Below are 19,335 nucleotides of genomic sequence, written 5' to 3'. Positions count from 1 at the left end.
GCAATCATTAAGGTGAAAACGTTAGACTCATTGGATTGTCACTTCTGATTTTTCAAAAAAAAAAAAGAAAGAAAGAAAGAAAAAAGAAAGAAAAGAAAAAGAAGAAGAAGAAGAAGAAGAAGAAAAGAAAATGAATCCACTACGACAATCGTAAATTGATCGTAAGCCCTCTATCTACCCTCAGAAAGTGTTGCTGTCTTTGGTAGGATGTGGGTCGTCGTTCGAGGTGAAAGCATTTCCTGTTGCATTCCGTCAAATGCATGGCAAACTTGTCCGCAAGAATCCAGCAATAGCCTACAAACATGATATATGTACAGACATGAATAGTGCACGCCTAGGTATCATTCACGGAACGGTGCAAATAGTCCATAAGCTGCAGTAAAATAAACATATCCTTATCCACTGCTTCTTTCTGACATCCCTTCCGCCGACTGCCACCTCTTCCGTTATTCGATCATTTCTTGGCAGGGAATATTGTATTGTTTGAATTTAATATTGCAAAATGGGTATTGTTAATACCGAACATGAACATGCTTTGCTATTTATTCATAAGACAACGACCATATCCATATTTACTCGTAGATTTCAGCATTAATATTTGTGTAAATGGATGTTAGTTGGTGGACAAACTGAACGAAAAAAATAGGTAAAAATAAACAATTAGATCATTTAAATAAGCACGATCTTAAACCATATTGTACAGAGGCTGGTGTTTGGAACCCACGACTAGTTATATACAGTTCGAAAATATGAATTTCTTTTAAGTAAATATTTGTCCAGTCCTAAATTATATTGAAAGAGATCACTGGAAAAAGAGTCAGTCAAATTCATGCAAAAGTACTTGAACCCCTTTCCAGAAACAGTTTGTGTAATGCAGATACGGTTTGTATGGTACAGATATGGCTTATAAAATATAGGTATGGCTTGTATGGTGCAGATATGGCTTAAATGATGCTAATATGGTTTGTACGGTGCAGATACGGCTTATATGATGCACATATGGCTTGTGTGGTGTAAATATAGCTTATAGTATGCAGATATGGCTTGCATTTCAAAGTAGTTCATGTATGACGTAGCAGCATGGCTTTACAATCTGAGAAGAAAAGCAGAGAGAAACACGATAAGAAAAGGAGGGAAGAGGATTACGTAAAAGAGCAAGTTTTGTATCCACGAGTAGTAAGCCTACAGAACCTTCAACTATGCTATTAATAATTTTAGGTTTGCCTGGCACCACTTTCTTTTACCCACGCCAGGTTACTTGCAAGCTTCTTGCAGCAAGGGAATAACAGCCCCTCTCAGCCAGTGTTGCAAAAGATGTCTGAAAGTACCTAAATTACTAATAATTATAACTAAAACCGTCTAAAATTATGGCTAAATTTATGGCTCAAAGAATTAAACAAAGAAAACAAGACGAGCATTTCATAATTTCACTGAACATACCTAAAGTCTATCTTGACGTTTTCAAATCGAACACTTTCCCCCTTAATTCACATTTTAAGTATTTACAGAATGCATTGCTCCCATCATTGACCATAGATACTAAACATTCTTTGAGTTCTTCCTTTCTTCTTAATTCTTCGCGGAAATTTGGTTTTATATTGGTACACTATTGATCTAACACGATACTGAAAGAACACACACCTAGTCAGAAATATCAGTGTACTATTAATCTAGCACAGCACTAAAAATACACAGCCTGCGCAAAATATCAGTGCAATGTTGTCGAGGGCACACTTGCAAAGGCTCCAGCACGTTGCAAAAATTAGACGAATAACAAAAACTAATAATAATAAAATTACCGAAATGCACCAAAAAGAACGAAGTATTACCGAAACTTGGGGAAAATGATCTAAACGAGGAAAATTGGCAAAATATGCTCAAACATGTACTTTAAAATTAACATTTGTTTCAGAAAAAATTGTAATATAATGTGTATTTGATGGGCATTGGCAGTGCATATTTTAAGACATTTTCACTAGGCGATATTAAAACTTAAGAACAGCTTGGATCATGATTTGATGTATCAAATTAAAGGTCTTCGTAAGGCCTCGTTACACGCTAACATTTTGTGTCACACATTCAAGTTGCATCGTCTAGAAGGAATATGTGAACAGTGAATGTTACACTTAGTGCCATACTTTCTGTAATATACTTTATAAAGTGTAAGTGACACTGTCCTTAATTCATTGTTCAATCTTTAATGGTTAATGGCTTAATCATTTAATGGTTACTGTCGCACTACAACCTTAGTACTTCTTATCCATATTTTTCCTAAGTTCCATATCCTAAGTTCCATATTTTTATCTATGAAGTTGACTAGTTTTTGTATGAAATACAACGAGAATAACTTTAGAATATTTAAAATGAAATAATGAAACACTAGCATAGTAGAAACAGAAACTACAGTCACTTAATCAATTAGTCAATGAAATATTAGTATTAGAATGCGTTAACACTTATTTGACCGAGAGTGAAGAAAATATTAGAAGATCCGAGGATGGATCTCCAAATCAGTGAAAAACAAAACAGCGATCTAAATTAAGGTTATTCAATAGGCGGTCCGCAGGTTGTAGAAGCAATTCTGTATGGCTCACAAATGTCCCAATGATTTGTATTTTAATATAATATTACATTTGACTTTTATTTATTGCTTTTGTTGAAGAGTTTAACGACTTGCCTCCCTCCGTATTTTCGGTTAACATGGTTATTGCTGTCGAGATTATTGTAATCGGACAGCCCTGGTCTAAATGCATCAGAAGACATGGAAAACATAGCGGATTTAAGCATCATCAACTATACGCTATCTAACCTAGATCCCCTTAACTAAGTCTTAACTAACTCTAACAAAATCTCAGTCTAAAGATAATCGACGATATTAAGTACTAGCAAAAGTAATCACGATGGACCAAACCAAATGCTGAAAAAGAAGCAATGATTAAAGGTTTTATTTACCAAATGAAAATTTTGAAATAGCACATAATACATCACTGAATTTTTTCTGCATAGTCTATTTATTGTTCTTTCATACTTTGATGGCATAAAAATTTTGAATTCATTCTTTGACATATCAGATACACATAGTTTTGCATTTTCCGAAGAACCTATACAAAGCCTTTTGCACATAACACAGATGCGACAAGTATGAAGCAGAATTAAAGTAAACAAATAAAGAAATAGATCCAGGAACTTAACCCCTTTCTGCATGATTTGTTTCTTTTAGCGAAAAAAAAAAATCAGTATTGAAAATCCTCATATGGGAACTTGAAATATGAATTAAAACTTGAATTTTAGATTTTTCACTTAATTCCGACGAGAAATAAGTAAATGCCATATATGACACACTTACAATTCACAAAGAACATGCCAGATGACACCAAAATATCTTATTCATACACGTTAATATCTCACACAGCAGACAAAACAGTCATTTGATGCCTTTGATAAATCACAAAAAAGCTAAAGGGAAAAAGGGGTATGTGTCATATATGGCACGGCATGCGGTAAGGGGTTAAGTAAAATATACATTATTATTTTCTGAATTTAACATGGGTACTGAACTTATATATACTTATGAATATATCTCATTTCCTTTATTCATAGTAAATAGTGAACAAATAGTGTAAATTTGAGAACTTCTATGCAGATATCAGAGCAGCTTCACTTACTAATTCCAAAATGAGATTATGTTGACTAAAATCGGATATTGACCATATTTTTCTGTATTCAACTTGATACTTTTTGTTATTCTACACCATGTTATTAATACTTTTCGCACTAAAAGTGAGTTAGTGATCGCGCATTTGACTGACAAAACATATTATACGTCACCACTTTGCACTTCGGTGTGATAATAATGAACAGAGCGGAGGCTATAGAGAAAGAACATTAAAATCAGCGCTTCGATGTCATTTTACTAGCATCATAGAGGCTGGGTAATCTTATCTGAATACCTTATTTTCATTTTACAACTATAGATTCTATTAGTGAAATCGTCATTATGGATTTGGGGGCACTGAATCTAGTCAGATAATTGCAGTGAAGTCATTAACTACTAATATACTTGACGACAATTAAAGGTCACATAATAAAATACCTTAAAGTAACATATCAATGTAACAGTTACGTAACAGACAGCAAATATATATATATATATATATATATAGAACATCAGCGATAACGCTTCACGATAACGTTTTTTACAAATCATTAAAAGCAAAAGAACTAAAATGTGACTTAGTTAAAGCACACAAGAGACAATGGTAACTTTCGCACTAGGTGCGGCTATCTTTTGAAAAACAATTGATATATTCTTGGTCCTTATGTAACTCCGGATCTGGAAGTTTTTGTATTCTGTCTTTAGTCAGTAAAAATTTTGGCACAGCATGCCTACGATCATAAAATGCTGCTCCAACACCATTAAGAGCAATATACATTCTTGAATTTAGAGCTTCTCTTGAATAACTCAACTGCTTACTTGTTTTAATGTTGTATGAAATGATACTGCTCTCTCGGGCCCCGCGCTATATGAGGTCAAACAAATAGACTGCACAATTTTGAAAATAGAGTGCGGTCTAGACACCCTTAAATAGTGATATAATTTTGCCGTGGAGTTACTCAAATTCAAAGGAACAGGAAGTTTTTTAAACAGCAAACAAACTTACGACATCGTCTGTCAAAGAAGAAGCTGAACTTTTTCCAAATAAATTTTCAACTTGGACGCGTGCTGCTTGGCTTCATTCACGCTTCTTGCCTCGATAAGTGCATTCAGGATGCCTTGTTGCTAATCATGAAGTCTTTCGGAAATAAATTCTTTGTAATTCAATACCACTTCTCTCCTTATTGAGAACCAGCACCTCTTAGTGAGTACAACGGAGTTGACAGTACGTTTTTGAGGAAGAGCTTCCAAGCCAGAATGAGATAGGTCATCTTTTAAAACACTTCTAGCATTATCGTCATTGAGAAATCCTTCATCTCAAAGAAATTTTGCTTAAAGATGACGTTGATTTGCCCGTACTATGGCTGTTCACTAGACGACAGTAGATGACATGGCTGTTCCCTAGGCGACACTTTAGTTCCCTAGTTATACTTTATTTTATGCACTGGGCATTGGGTCTGCAATACCAGAACAAAGGTGACATTTCATAAACGCAAAATAACTATAGAAAATTTTTCAGTTTTACGCCCCACGATTATGCCGGCTAGGCTAAAGGAGACAGTGATGATGAGAAATGAATGGAATGAATAAAGTGAGAGGAAACAGGAGAACCCAGAGAAAACCTACGCACACGGTGTTTGTCCACCACAAAGTTCACTTGGCGTCAGCTGGGATCGAACTAGGGACCTCACGCACGAGAGGTGAAAGCTCTACCACTGAGTTACCGCGGCCCTTAAAAACTATTGAGTAAGAATAGTGATTCCATCAAGGACAAAGCTGGTAAAATAATACTACATGACAATGGTATAAAGTTGCTGAATTTTTATTTATTTACAAATATTTCTGGGAATTACCAGCAGAGATGAAGTGTGGGTCGTGGGTCAAGTGGGTCAAGATTTGTAAGTTGGTCTTGGTCAACAGGATATGACCCATTCGACTCACCATCCACCGCGACCCTCTCTAACTCACTGACCCACTACGACCCACCGACCCATTACGACGACTGTCTGCTCAGTCATTGTGGACAGCATCATCTGAACACTGGTGAATTTGTCTTTTACTTTCACATCATCCGTTTGTCTTCCTTTCTCATTTGTTTCTATTTATTTACCTGAGATATCTAACTAGGGATGATTCCATTCCGGGACCAAGTACCTGGGGAAAACCTATATATCGTCTGAAAGCTCTTGCCATGAGAAGTACGAAACCGTTTCCAAATCACGGGCAAACCCGCAAACTGACCCTATATGGGGCCAGTTTGTTTGTGTTTGTGACCCTATGTATGGTATATTCGACAGAAATAAAAATGAATGTTTCGATGCATCACACATAAGCCCCTGAGCCCATCATGTTCGTGTTTGGCTCACTGCTAGAACGTGACTCGGGTAAGGGTTTGATAATATCACTTTGCACCCAAACGTACCCATTTCGTCAGTGTTGCCAACGAATTGTAAATACAATGTGGCAGATGGTTTCTGTACCACTCGATGTATATCCGTGAAAACGTGGCATAAACATCATTCGTCACTAGAGAAAATATACTTCGGACATATTCCTCTTCCAATGACCCCAGATTGTCAGTGTTGCCAACCAAGTATAAAAATAAGAAATTGTAAAACAGGTTCCGTACGATGAGACGTTTATACACCAAGCTTTGCAGAAACATCACAGGAACTATAGTAAAAAGATGTTGAGTATGGCCGTCTCCCAACCATTCTAGGTTGTCAGTGTTGACAACAAGTGTAAACATCACAATGTTGAAAATGACGTGAATGTCATTGAACGAATATATGACAAAAGTGATAGAAGCAGCATTGAACAATGGAGAGTATCGCCATCTCCAAAGCACCTCAGTGTGGCGGATATAATTAGACTGTGGCCCATACTAGGTTTGTAGTACGTTAGTGAACCCACAAGCATACATGTTGTCAGTTATTATATGTTTGCCAATGCGGTAGACTTCATGCGAAAATCTTGAATGTTCGCATTGGTTGACAATACTGCCACACTGGGGTGCTTGGGAGACGGAGACATACACTATATTTTCCATTGTCCAATGCTGCTTCTGTCACATTTGTCATATATTCTGTAATGACACTCACGCCATTTTCAACATTGTGATGTTTACACTTGTTCGCAACACTGACAACCTAGAATGGTTGAGAGACGGCCACACTCAACAACTTTTTGCTATAGTTCCTGTGATGTTTCTGCAAAGCTTGGTGTTTAAAAGTCTCATCGTACGGAACCTGTTTTACAATTTCTTATATTTATACTTGGTTGCCAACACTGATAAACTGAGATCCTTGGAAGAGGAATATGTCCGAAGTATATTTTCTCTAGTGACGAATGATGTTTATGCCACGTTTTCATGGATATACATCGAGTGGTACAGAAATCATCTGCCACGTTGTATTTACAATTCGTTGGCAACACTGACGAAATGGGTACGTTTGAGTGCAAAGTGATATTATCAAACCCTTACCCGAGTCACGTTCTAGCAGTGAGCCAAACACGAACATGATGGGCTCAGGGGCTTATGTGTGATGCATCGTAATATTCATTTTTATTTACATCGAATATATAATACATAGGGTCACAAACACTAACAAACTGGCCCCATATAGGGCCAGTTTGCGGGTTTGCCCGTGATTTGGAAACGGTTTCGTACTTCTCATGGCAAGAGCTTTCGGACGATATATTGGTTTCCCCCAGGTATTTGGTCCCGGTATGGTATCATCCCTAGTAAGTGAAGAAAGAACTTCAGGCACTTTTGGGTATTGATATTTGTAATGGCAATAACAGCATGACTTACTATTTGGCTTTCGAAACACCGTCGAAATTTACACTTTTTTCTTTACGTCAGGTTACTTTACTTTCACTTGAGACTTTCAAACTTCATCCTATTTTCACTGAAAAATGTCCGTAATTCAACAAGAAAATAATTATAATGGTAATTCAATTGAAATTCATTGTAATATGGTCCATGATAATCACTTTACCATTGTATATCGTAAAGGACAGATCCACTGGTATTGTAACAGACCGGTGCTTGAGCAATTGACAGTAGAAATTCAAACTCCGATTAGTGATAATTTCACAGCTTTGTTTTGTTACAAGTGTAAACTCTTTAGTCAGTAGAGAGGAGGGTGTGGATCATGAGTCAGAGTTGATTACGATAGGTGCTGGGTAAGAATGGGTCATGGTGGGTAGTGGGCCAGAGTGAGTCTTGGTGGGTGGTGGTCATGTTGGATCGTGGATGAGAGTATGTCCCTGTGGGACGTGTATCAGAGTGGATCACGGTGAGTGGTGTGTCAATGGGTTATGTGTCAAGTTTTCATTGATCCACGCCATCTCTGAAACGAGCATCTATGTCTTTAAGCCGGTGACATATGAAGGATGACGTTCCACGGCGAGCACACTCTCCGGGGAAAGAGGAAAGATAGAAAGGGCTTGGAACCTGTATGTTAGCCTGTTGTGAATGAGGAATATCAAGAAAAAACTTATTGATGATGACTGGCCTGAAAAGGCTATTACACCTATTTGACCGAATATCCCCACCGAATAGTCTTTCTGGAAACGTATATAAATTGGTGAGAATTATTATATTGTTATTATTACACTGACTGACAACAATCTAAGTATTTCAAAGGAATGGCCCGATGTCCGCTTATTTTTATACAAGTCCATACTATCAGGAAGTATGTAAATGGTTGGAGTTGCAATGATCTGTGTTCGTTAGAGCGTCCACCAGAGTGCATTAGAGGAGTTACCACGTGATTAAGCGATTTTATTTCAGTCCTCTCTCTGGCTTGGATGAATCACAAATTCAGTTGGGAAGTGTGTTATACAGCTTTTGTATATTCTGCTGAGACAAGTTGGCCCACGACTGTCGTATCTGGCCCCCAATACCTTGAGTATTGGTACTGGGACAAATTTGACGTCCACGCTGGCTCCACGTATGGTATATCGGGAATAAATCAAGGGATGTTGCTGGCCACGGAGTACCTCAACATCGTGCACATAGTAGTTCATAGAGACACGTACTGTGTATGAACAAACGTTGTACTGTTGAAAGATGATACTAGGATGGTGTCTCATTTGAGATAACACAAGAGGACGTAGGATGTCTGTGAGGTACCGTTGTGCCGTCAGAATTCCCTGGATCAGTAGTAGGGGTTACCTGAAGTCATATACGATGCCTCTTACGCCATGATACCAGGCGTAACACTTCAAAAGTGATGCGTAAAAATACTTAGTAATGAACACAAAATGGAGTCTTTATAAAAAATGTAGATTATCTTTCGGACTAAATAATTCGTCCGAAATATTTCAGCGTTTTGTGGATGACATTTTTATTAATTTGTAAGGAGTGTGTTGCTATTTAGTTGCGTTCTAATTTGGGGCACATCCCTTAAAGAGTGCTGTAACTGAACAGTGACGGTAGTTTAAAATTTTCAGCATGTGAACATTCATGTATACAGGGAAAGAACATTCTCTTTACTCATAAGATTAAATATTTGTGCTATGAAGTTTCCCAACAGTGAAATACACCATCACAAAATATATTAGATTCTAGCTTAACTGCTCCAGAACCAACAAATGTTGCTCAGCTTCGTCTCTTTCATGCGTATGGTGACTTTTTTTCATCGACACTTCCCTAATTATCATGAACAATTTCTTCGTTATATACATTTCTTAAAAAAACAAAATGGGATTGAACTGACATTCATCAAACTGAATTTGATCCTCTTAAATATATTATTAGGAAAGTAGAGGTTTTACATTTGTTTTTCGACAAAGCAATGATAGTGTTGATGACTGATGCCTTGCCATATAGTATGGGAGCAATCTTGTTTAATAGCCTAAATGATAAATGTTAGATGGTTGCATGTACTTCTTGGAAGAATTACTCGCTGGGAAGAGAGAAGTGCCGCTGAAAAGAATTACCCACAGTTTCAACAGGAGCCATTAGCAGTAATTTTCAGAGTTCACAAGTTTCTGTTAGGAAGAAGATTTAAAATAGTAACGGATGTATCTTTGGTACTAAAGCGTGCTTCGATGCAGATGTAGAGAGTGTATCGAAATATGATTTTGATATTGTGTATAGTAAGAGCATAAAGATGAGAGATTTCTTTTCTATATTTTCCCAGTAAATTACCCAATCATTTAAATCAGGAAGATGAGGAAATTTTCCGTCAATGATTTCAACTAGAAATGAACAACTGTTTTTTTTTTTTTTTTTTTTTTTTTTTTTGGAAAGGATGCTTATTGGTGCTTCGACGACCTAGACAGAAGTATTTACAAAGACTATATGCACAACATTTAGGTTTACATGCTGTGATTAGGCTACCAATTCAAAAGTACCGGATGTTACCACAGCTACCAAACAGTTGTTGTACAATTGTGATATGTGCCAGGCAATTACCAATAATTCTCCAAAAACAGATTTTGAATCCCTTCCAATTCTTTCGACAGGGTACATACAAATCATTCCCAGTTATTTGGTTGTATATTTCTTATTATAGTGAATGCATATTCCAAATGTTCCTCATATGGAGAGTTGCTTCTATTTACAAGTAAAAAAAAAAACTATATACAATATTTAGAACAGATATTTCAATTGTTTGGTTTTTCTTACGTTTCCGTTTCTGATAATGGATCCCCCTTTCATAGTTACGACTTTAGCCATTACTATCAAAACAGAGGAATTAGGACTTATTTGCTCCTCTATACTCTCCTGTCAGTACTTGAATCGTAGAGAGAAGAGTACAAATTGCTAAAAGGTTACTTAAAAATCGCTTCTTACAAAATGGAAATCAAAGTTCATAGGCAATTCATCAAAAAGTGGATGAGAGAAGTTAATTATACGTACACCCAACAAAATCTTAAGTATTTCACCAAATCCTGTGTCATTTGTGTATAAATCTTGAATTTGGTACAACGTACCATCGCAAAACAGTTAAACACTAAATCAAAATGTGGAAAACAATCAGGGAAGAGATTTAGTTTAAAAAACATAGTCATTTCTTACCCAAATTTTTCAATAATATTTTTGAAGTATCGGCAAATGGTGAAATAAACCTATTTCATGTACATCAAACAATATTTCCTCGAAATTTGTTTACAACACATGTCAACATCTTTCAAATGTTACATTTAAGAAGGTCAACACTAATCCACAAATAAGCATTATAAGCAGATTAAACACGAATTGTAGTGAGAGTCAAAAGAAAACGACGTATGTAATAAACCCAGGGGTAAAAGTGAGGGGGGAACGTGGGCGGACGTGGCGTTACTACACTTCCACAATTTCAAAAAAAAAAACAGTATTTAAACACTTTCAGTACAGATGTTGAGGGAGAAATATGTCAAGTGTGTGTTTATAAAGTGTGCTTCCCGTGTCCAAAAGTGTTCAGTCTCTAAAAACATTATCTAGTATGACATATTTAAAACACTTCTTCTCGGCAAACAGTTCATAAACAAAGTGATGACATACATTTCGCACATATAGCTGGGAAATACTTGGACAACACAGTATCTACAAGCAATGAATATGTGTCATCTTGAGGTGTTTAAAGAGGGTCGGTAATGTGTACAGTGTCCTACTGTGTCTAAAAGTAGTTTCTGTATTTTTTTGCAGTGCAAAAAATATTTATGACGCCCCCACCCCATTTTGTAAACAATTACAATCAGCAAAGATAAGCACTGGGGACGGCATGACGTCAAGCGTCCTCCAGCCTTTTCAGATCTACTTTTACCCCTGAATAAACCAGTAGCTAAGATATAATGTAGACCATTCATTGTAGCAAGGGAAGACACTGTTAGACGGTCTAGAAGATTTCGGAAACCTCTGGAACGTTGGGGATATTGAGCGTAAAAATGCATTCCAAGTGTGAGATCAGGGAGAATGTCGGGATGTAATGTAAATTATCGGACAAAATGTTGCTTTTGTATATCGCGGATATTCTGTGTATGTTTATTGTAAAATCAATGTGAATCGTCGATGTATATGTATACATCAACATATTGTATTGAGAAATTACGGATGTGAATCATTAGAACAGTCTGTACGTAGAATTATTCACATTGGTTTGCGTCTGTGTCTTTTCACGCTCCTTAATGATAAATCTGGTATTTTTACCACTGGTATATGAGTTTTTGTAGTATATGTATTTACTGGCTGAATAGCTCGTCTTAACAACATTTGGTTAAGATAACAACTAACTAACCAATAAATTCTATACGTGCCACGTAATAACAAGAGACAAACAAAATTCTTTAACCTCAACTATTGATTTAGAAATGAGAAAAAAGAGACGAAATGACATTTATTATATGTCATTTCTGATATCCAAGAACTAGTATTTATGAAGTGTAATAGTTGTAAGAATATCATTAACATACCATTTGAAATGTGGAAATAAAAACATGCTTAGCGTAGCAAACAGTAATATAAAATGCAGATAATTATAGGACAAATGTTAGACTGATATCTACATATTTCAACCTGTCTATATAAATATAGTAGTGTTACATGTAACTTAGATGTATACTTACGTGTATCACGTGTGTTTTGAATAAATTGACATATAGATTTACACATGAAACATTGTTATTGTAAGATTTTCGTGACTGATAGGAAACTGTACTATTACTAAAGCATTGACTACTAGATGTTATGTTCCAACTACATTTCTCGTAATAATTTATGAAAATAGTGACGTGATAGGGAGGCTGATGAATGCGCTACCAATAACTGACAGGCTATTTTTTTACTTTATATTCGGCATTACCAAGGAAGAAGGTAATTTACATGGCATATCAGAGGCAACTTTGGAGTGATCTGAATTAACCTTTTTATAGATTCAGTAACAAAATTATTGTGTAAAATGTTTAATTTTATTACTACTTCACTGCTGTCTGTCTCATACCAACTGTAAGTACGAAATTATAAATTATATAGTAATAATGACTTAATTTTAACTTAATCTTGGGATACGTACACAAAAAATGCTACGAACTTTAACAAATCTGTATCACTCTGTCACTTACAAGAATATACAATACCAATTTGTTAGTATTTTGAATATGATTACTTCATTTTTGTGCTCAGCACAAACAGCTATCTTGCTCCTGGTACAAAAATATTTTGCCTCTGTCCTTGTTTCAGGGCCACATTCGACCTTGTGCTTGTTTCGGAAGACCAGGTTTTGAATCACATGTATATGATGGTTGCTCTTCAATACTATTTTTGATGCCTGTAGACAAATTCGTGGGAAGATTCAACTTTAGGTGTTCCTTCATTTAGGCATGCAGATTCGAGCTAACTGCATCCCTAGTTCTTTGACAAACTCTTTACATACGATTTTCTTCTGTTGACCTACAATATTGGAGAATAGAACCATTGCGTTAACACCAGTCTGATAGAACATTCCACAAAGAAAACGCAGAGATGATCGACACGTTTTCCTGCTGGCATTTTATATGGGAAGTAGTTGATCGAAACAGTCAACACTTACATTTGTTTCGTTTTAGAAATGTATAATTTCAGGTTTAGTGGTTTAGTACAAAGTCTGTAAACTTGCTTGAATTTGCACTTACTCACGTAAACTACCTAAAACGATTTTCGACAATACTGGATTTCTCAAACGTAAACACACATATGGGGTGCTGCAGAATCCCGAAACTAATTTAACTTCTATTCAGAAACGAAAGAAGTGGCTCGACAAGTACTACCGGGAATGTCACTCTTTAAAAGGAGAATACACGGAAGTACCAACCAATAGGCCTGGAAGTGCCGATTAGTATACAATTACTGGGGGTACTCCAGCATCCCGATGTGTATTCCAACGTTAAAATATTCGCACCAAGCGCCTAATAATGAATTTACCCAGACTTCTTCAAACCAGTAGTGAATCTATGGTGAGGACGTAGGAGCCGATTGATCCATTTCTCAAAGTCTACCTTTTTCTTTTAATCTGCTAGTTTGCAATAACCAAGTCACACATATGCCCCTTCTAATGGATACTAGTTATATGGTGATCCCTACAATAGTCCAGAGAGTAACATCATTGTAGGGCTATCATTCAAGCACATTATACACGGCAGTTGGGGGTGCGGTGGGTCAGAGATATAGCGCTTTCCTTTCGTGCTTAGGGTCCCTGGTTCGATCCCCGGAGAAATAAGTTCATGGTGGACAACATCGTGTCCGTGAGTTTTCTGGGATTCTCCCATTTCCTCCCATATTCTCATTGCACCAATTCTTCCATCATCATTCATTTGCCTTAATTATCGTCTTCCTTAGACTAATAGGCATAATCGTGGGACTTTAAATTGAAATATTTCATTTCATTTCATATACGGCAATTAACATAACGTTCACATACCAGGTGGTAGAAGTGAGGGAATGGTGTTCCCCTACTTGTTAAAATTACAATTATCGTACTTTTTTCTTTTCACTTATGCAGATTTATTCTTGGTATAAACAGAAATGATAGAAATGTGTAAGGGCTCTTCCCCTGCTTAGAACATTGCATTATGCCATACAATTTAGCATCATATTACAATTAATTATTATAAAGTGTCATATTTACATAAAAGTTATAAACATAATACAACAAATTATGTATATTATTTGTAGTGTTCTATATACGCGTCAAGTACGTTATACACGATTTTACGTAAATTTATTACATTGCTGTATTTATGTTCTATATGTCAGGACTACGTTCATCTTTTCTCCCCAAACGATCTTCTGAATCAACTACTGCTTCAAATACAACAACTTTTCTAAGAAATTACCAAACCCTGCTAAAATGAGAAAACAAGATATAATCATCTCTCTGGGGTCGCGGTAGCTCAGTGAGATGCTTGAGATTCCCGATTCAAATCCTGCTCCAGAAAGTTGATTTTGTGGTTTACAAACACCCTGTGCGTGGATTTTCTCGGGGTTCTCAGGTTTCCTCGCACATTCTTCATTCCACCATTATCATTCATCATCATCATCATCATCATCGATCTTAGTGTCGCCGTTGGTGCATAAATCATGAAAGGTTAAAAGCTTTTTGAAAGTTTCACCTGTCAATATTGATTTTGAAAGTTCGCACTCATTCAACTTTTTTTTTTTTTGTTCAGTTCGCATTAGTAGTCTGGAATGAAAGGTAAGACCATATGTGTTAAACTTTTGACATTATCTAGATGTGTTTCGGAACTCTGCAGTTTCACTGGAAATTGAGTATTTAATTTAACCACCAAGTTTGGTATTCATTCTGAAAGTGACTTAATGAATTTTTCAAGTATCTTCTATATATTTGAATAGTCCTGAAAAATATTTTAAAAAAAAAGTCATTTTTATATTACTGTTGGATTTCTGGAAACGGAGCTTTATAGGTCTAATGTTAGGTTCTTTTCTTCTTACGTTTAAATTCAATTTTTTATCGTTTTCTTCTTCTATCCCCTTCTCTCTCTCTCTCTCTCTCTCTCTCTCTCTCTCTCCCTCTCTCTCTCTCTCTCTGTCTATCTTACTTCTATACCTCTGTCTAACAGACATCTATTGGTTTCAACTTTCCACCGTGTGCGTGTTTAAGTTTCTCCCTACATCAACTTATGAATCTTGTTTCGTCTGGTTTTATTCTTTCATTTTATCGATACTAATACATGTATATTTTAAAATTAGAATTGCGCTCATGTTGTTTGCTGATTTTAGTATGGGAGAGACGAAAGGACGATAGAGGGGATCTCTTTACCAGATACGATTATGGGATAAGAAGGTGTATATTGGGTGGCCTAGTTGCACGGCGTTAGGTGTCGCAATTTTTTTGATGCGGAGTGTAAAAAATAATTTGAATTTAATATGTTATTTACCACATTGGTAGATAATATACATTAATATTCTGAGGTTAATTTCTTTCTTTTCTTTTTTAAGTATTATTGCGTGTATATTGATAGTTCCTTTTATTTACAGATCTTCCAAACAAACTCACGTAACAACGTTATTACGCTAATAAAATATTTGAAGTGCAATTTATTTTCCTATATTTCATTCCGTTTCGAAACCCTTTGAGGTTCCTACTTCTCTATCATACGTCAGCCATTGATTAGAAACAGTATTGCCAGTTGCAGAAAAGTTCCTCTTATGAAGGGAAAACTATATCTGAAATGAGATGAAAAGTGAAGTTGCTTTCGAAATAAAATAATTCAGGAATATTACAAAGTGTGAGGTTATTATTTTAATATTACGTAGGTATTCTTAATTCTAGCTTAGATTCACTATTTTAACCCTCATTGAAGTAAAAGCTACAAAATAAAAAATTACGAAGAATATTTACTTAAGTTTTCAATACTATCATGGTAGAAACGTATTTTACCCGTTTATAACAACTACATCTGCTTATCAAATGAATATCGTTTCATACTGAGAAATTTTGGGGCTATTTGCAAACAATAATGATCCAGTAATGTGTGTGTGCGTGCCTTTTGTGCACATGGTCCTGGGATCGATTCCCGGAGGAAGAATACAAAAACAAATTTCACAGTCATTTATTTTCACTAATCATGTTTTCTTTAGCCTCAAGACCATAATCGTGCGACGTTAAACTAAATTTTTTTCTTTTGTTTTAGAAGTGTAAAGCCTACTACTTTCAGTTTTAATATAGAGATTAGGTCGGAGAGAGAAGCTAATTCTGTCATTTAAAAAGAAAGAAAGAAAGAAAGAAAGAAAATACCTTTTACCGTTTCTGCTCTAAGTCAATCCAAAACACCGCACGACACATGAAAACAAGTGTCTAACAGGAAAAGTTTATCACTGCTCCGCGTCGAGTAGAAGTAACGTGTTCAACTCTCGCCATTAGTTCCTATTTTACTTCGTCGTTTGTGTTGATTCTGTCCACAACGTTCCTTTGCCGTGGGAGACCCGGGTTCGATTCCCGGCGGGAGCTCATGTGGTTCGGATTCCACGTTAATCAGTAGGTCCACGTCTCATATAGCCTCGCTGCTGAAAGGGACGCTAAACTAAAATCAACTCAACTCTGCCCGCAACGTTATTTTCAGCTGAATGTGAACAGGAACGATGAAACGAAGTAAGATTAGTGAGCAGAAACAGACAGAACTACACTCATGCATCATACAGATGTCAAAACGTGTTTAATTTGTGCTACAGAATAAACATAAGGTTGTGTGTACGCATTCTGACAAACACAGTTAATGAGGTGGCGATTCATATACTGTTTGGTACATTTCAATATGTAAGTTACGCCAGAAAGGTTTGTGGATATCAAAAACGTCTTAACTAATTTTGTATCGTCCATTCGATCTATATTATTGTATGTTTCATGTATGTACTTTTTGTATTTGTGCAATTGCATTTATTTAGTGTTTACTTTCTGAGGTCAACGATTATTTTTTAACATTTCCAGATGATAGAATGTGTTATTATAGTTTGTGATAGTAATAAAGAAGAAGTTTAGGAATGATCCAAAAAATGGACAAAAGATTGAGATCTTGACCAATAATTAGTTTTTGGATCAGGGGCCACAAAATTTTTGAACGGCCCCTAAATCTAGTTTTCGTGTTTTCTACGGAAAAAGCACATCATACTGAGTTAAGTGATAGTTTAGGTTTGGCTACACTACATGTAGTTCTCAAGATATAAGGCGTACAAGAAAATTTTTGACTGAAATATATTTGATTCAAAAATATTGTTAAAAAAAAGGTGCTTTTTAGAATATGCAGATGAATAATATTAAGTTTTATTTGTAATTTTATGTTTCCAGAAATGCATATTATGTTCTAGAACAGCGTTTCCCAACCTTTTTCAATTTGCGGCACACTACAGGTGTAACTTGAATTCTCGCGGCACACCCATATTATATATATATATATATATATATATATATATAATTATTACTACTATTATTTGTAAATATAAAATACCGTGGTATTTTTATGTGATTACTGATCTCCTTCTTACAGAGGAGAAAACTCGATCACTGATTTTTCCCCGTGGTAAATCATTATGCTTATTTTTAATTCTAATTTTAAAATTAAAAAAAAAAAAACAATTGCAATGAAATATAGGACTCGGGTTTTTAAAAATCCACTTTCTCTTTCGAAAACTGTATCTAACCTTTAACTAAAAGGGAAGATCACTAAATAACGAACAAATAAACAAATCTCCTATACTTTTAAAACACAAATGTAGGTAATTTGTATGCTTTGTTGAATTTATTGAATGATATGTTAAAATTTCAAGTTAGGAAATAGTCTGCAACAATAAAGAAGCAATAATGGTCATGACAATGATAAATACGTTTTTCAACATTAAAAATGTACGGATAAGTAACACAGTATGAAACTTAAAATTGTAGATTTTTCCCTATGTCTTGTAATTTGATTCCTATAGAATTAATAATTTGTTTCGATTTCCTCGCTTCACACCAGCGGCCCATTCGCGGCACACCGGTTGGGAAACGCTGTTCTAGAATTTATTTTGTGTATATAAAATTGTATCTGATCTTTATATGAAAAATTTCGAAATCTATGTCCTTATCTATATTACATCCTATTCCATTTTATTGTGTAGTATTATAAGATGTGAAGATTTGAAATACATGAAGTACTTTGAAATGTTTGAAATGTTTCTGCATTATTCTTTATTGAATTGTTCGGAAATCAATGTAAACTTTGAACCATCTAAAAAAAAATGTTCCAAAACACTTCGGTGTTAAGAGTTACTTAATGTGATTAGAATGATGTCTTTTTTGATTTTTCAGTGGCCATGAATTCTTCCCTCTCTTTTGCGACATACTATCGCAGTAGGCTGTAACAGTTTTGCCAACCTTAGAGTCTCCCGATATGTTGCATAAATGTAGGGAGTTCTGCAAAGACCGGAAGAAATGTTAGTTCGTCTGGACGTGCCAGGTCAGGCCTATAAGATGGATGCATTAAAACAAAAGTTCTCAGCCAAGTTTTCTCAGTTTATGACGGTTCCTTGATGATGTGCGCGGGCTTACGATATCAGTGTGCTACACAAAATCCTTTATGTTGACCATTCCAGCCGTTCTTTTGAACTACTAGCTGCACTTGCGCTGATTGTCCACACAGTGCAGATCGAATTCTATCGTTCTTCCCGGCGGCAGCAGTTCCTGATTCATGATGCCCTTCGAATCCCACCAAACGCACAGCATAACCTTCTTGAGTGTCAGTCTGGGCTTTGCCACAAACAGCGGAGTTTCTGCTAACTTTGAGCATGACCACTTTTCATCACTCCTGATTAACCGCTTCAGAAATGGCTGTAGTTCGTTATATTTCAATAGAGATTCGTACGTGTTTCCGATTCAGATTATGTGGCACCGAAACGTCAAGTCTCCCTTTCTTTAATACCATTTAATAGATTTTTTAAATCATTAGCGATGCCATGATTGCTTACATGCAGTATTGCTCGACTTTTGACAGAAAACAATCGAATTTGCTGTGATCGTTCGCCCACTGCAAGGAACATCGAAATTTCCATAACGAAGTCGTTTGAATCATCTTTTGACTGTAAAGTATCTTGGCCATAAACAACAGAAATTTCCTCACACGGACCTGCGCAGCGTTTACGTCTTTATCGAGATGAAATTATAAAACGTACCGTAAGTTTGCACAAAACGCACTCTATACGGTGCAGCACCTTACATCTG

The sequence above is a fragment of the Thermobia domestica genome, chromosome 3 (genome assembly GCF_964235325.1).
Source record: "Thermobia domestica chromosome 3, izTheDome1.hap1.1, whole genome shotgun sequence".
NCBI lineage: Eukaryota > Metazoa > Arthropoda > Insecta > Zygentoma > Lepismatidae > Thermobia > Thermobia domestica.
Note: the sequence above shows the minus strand (reverse complement) of the source record.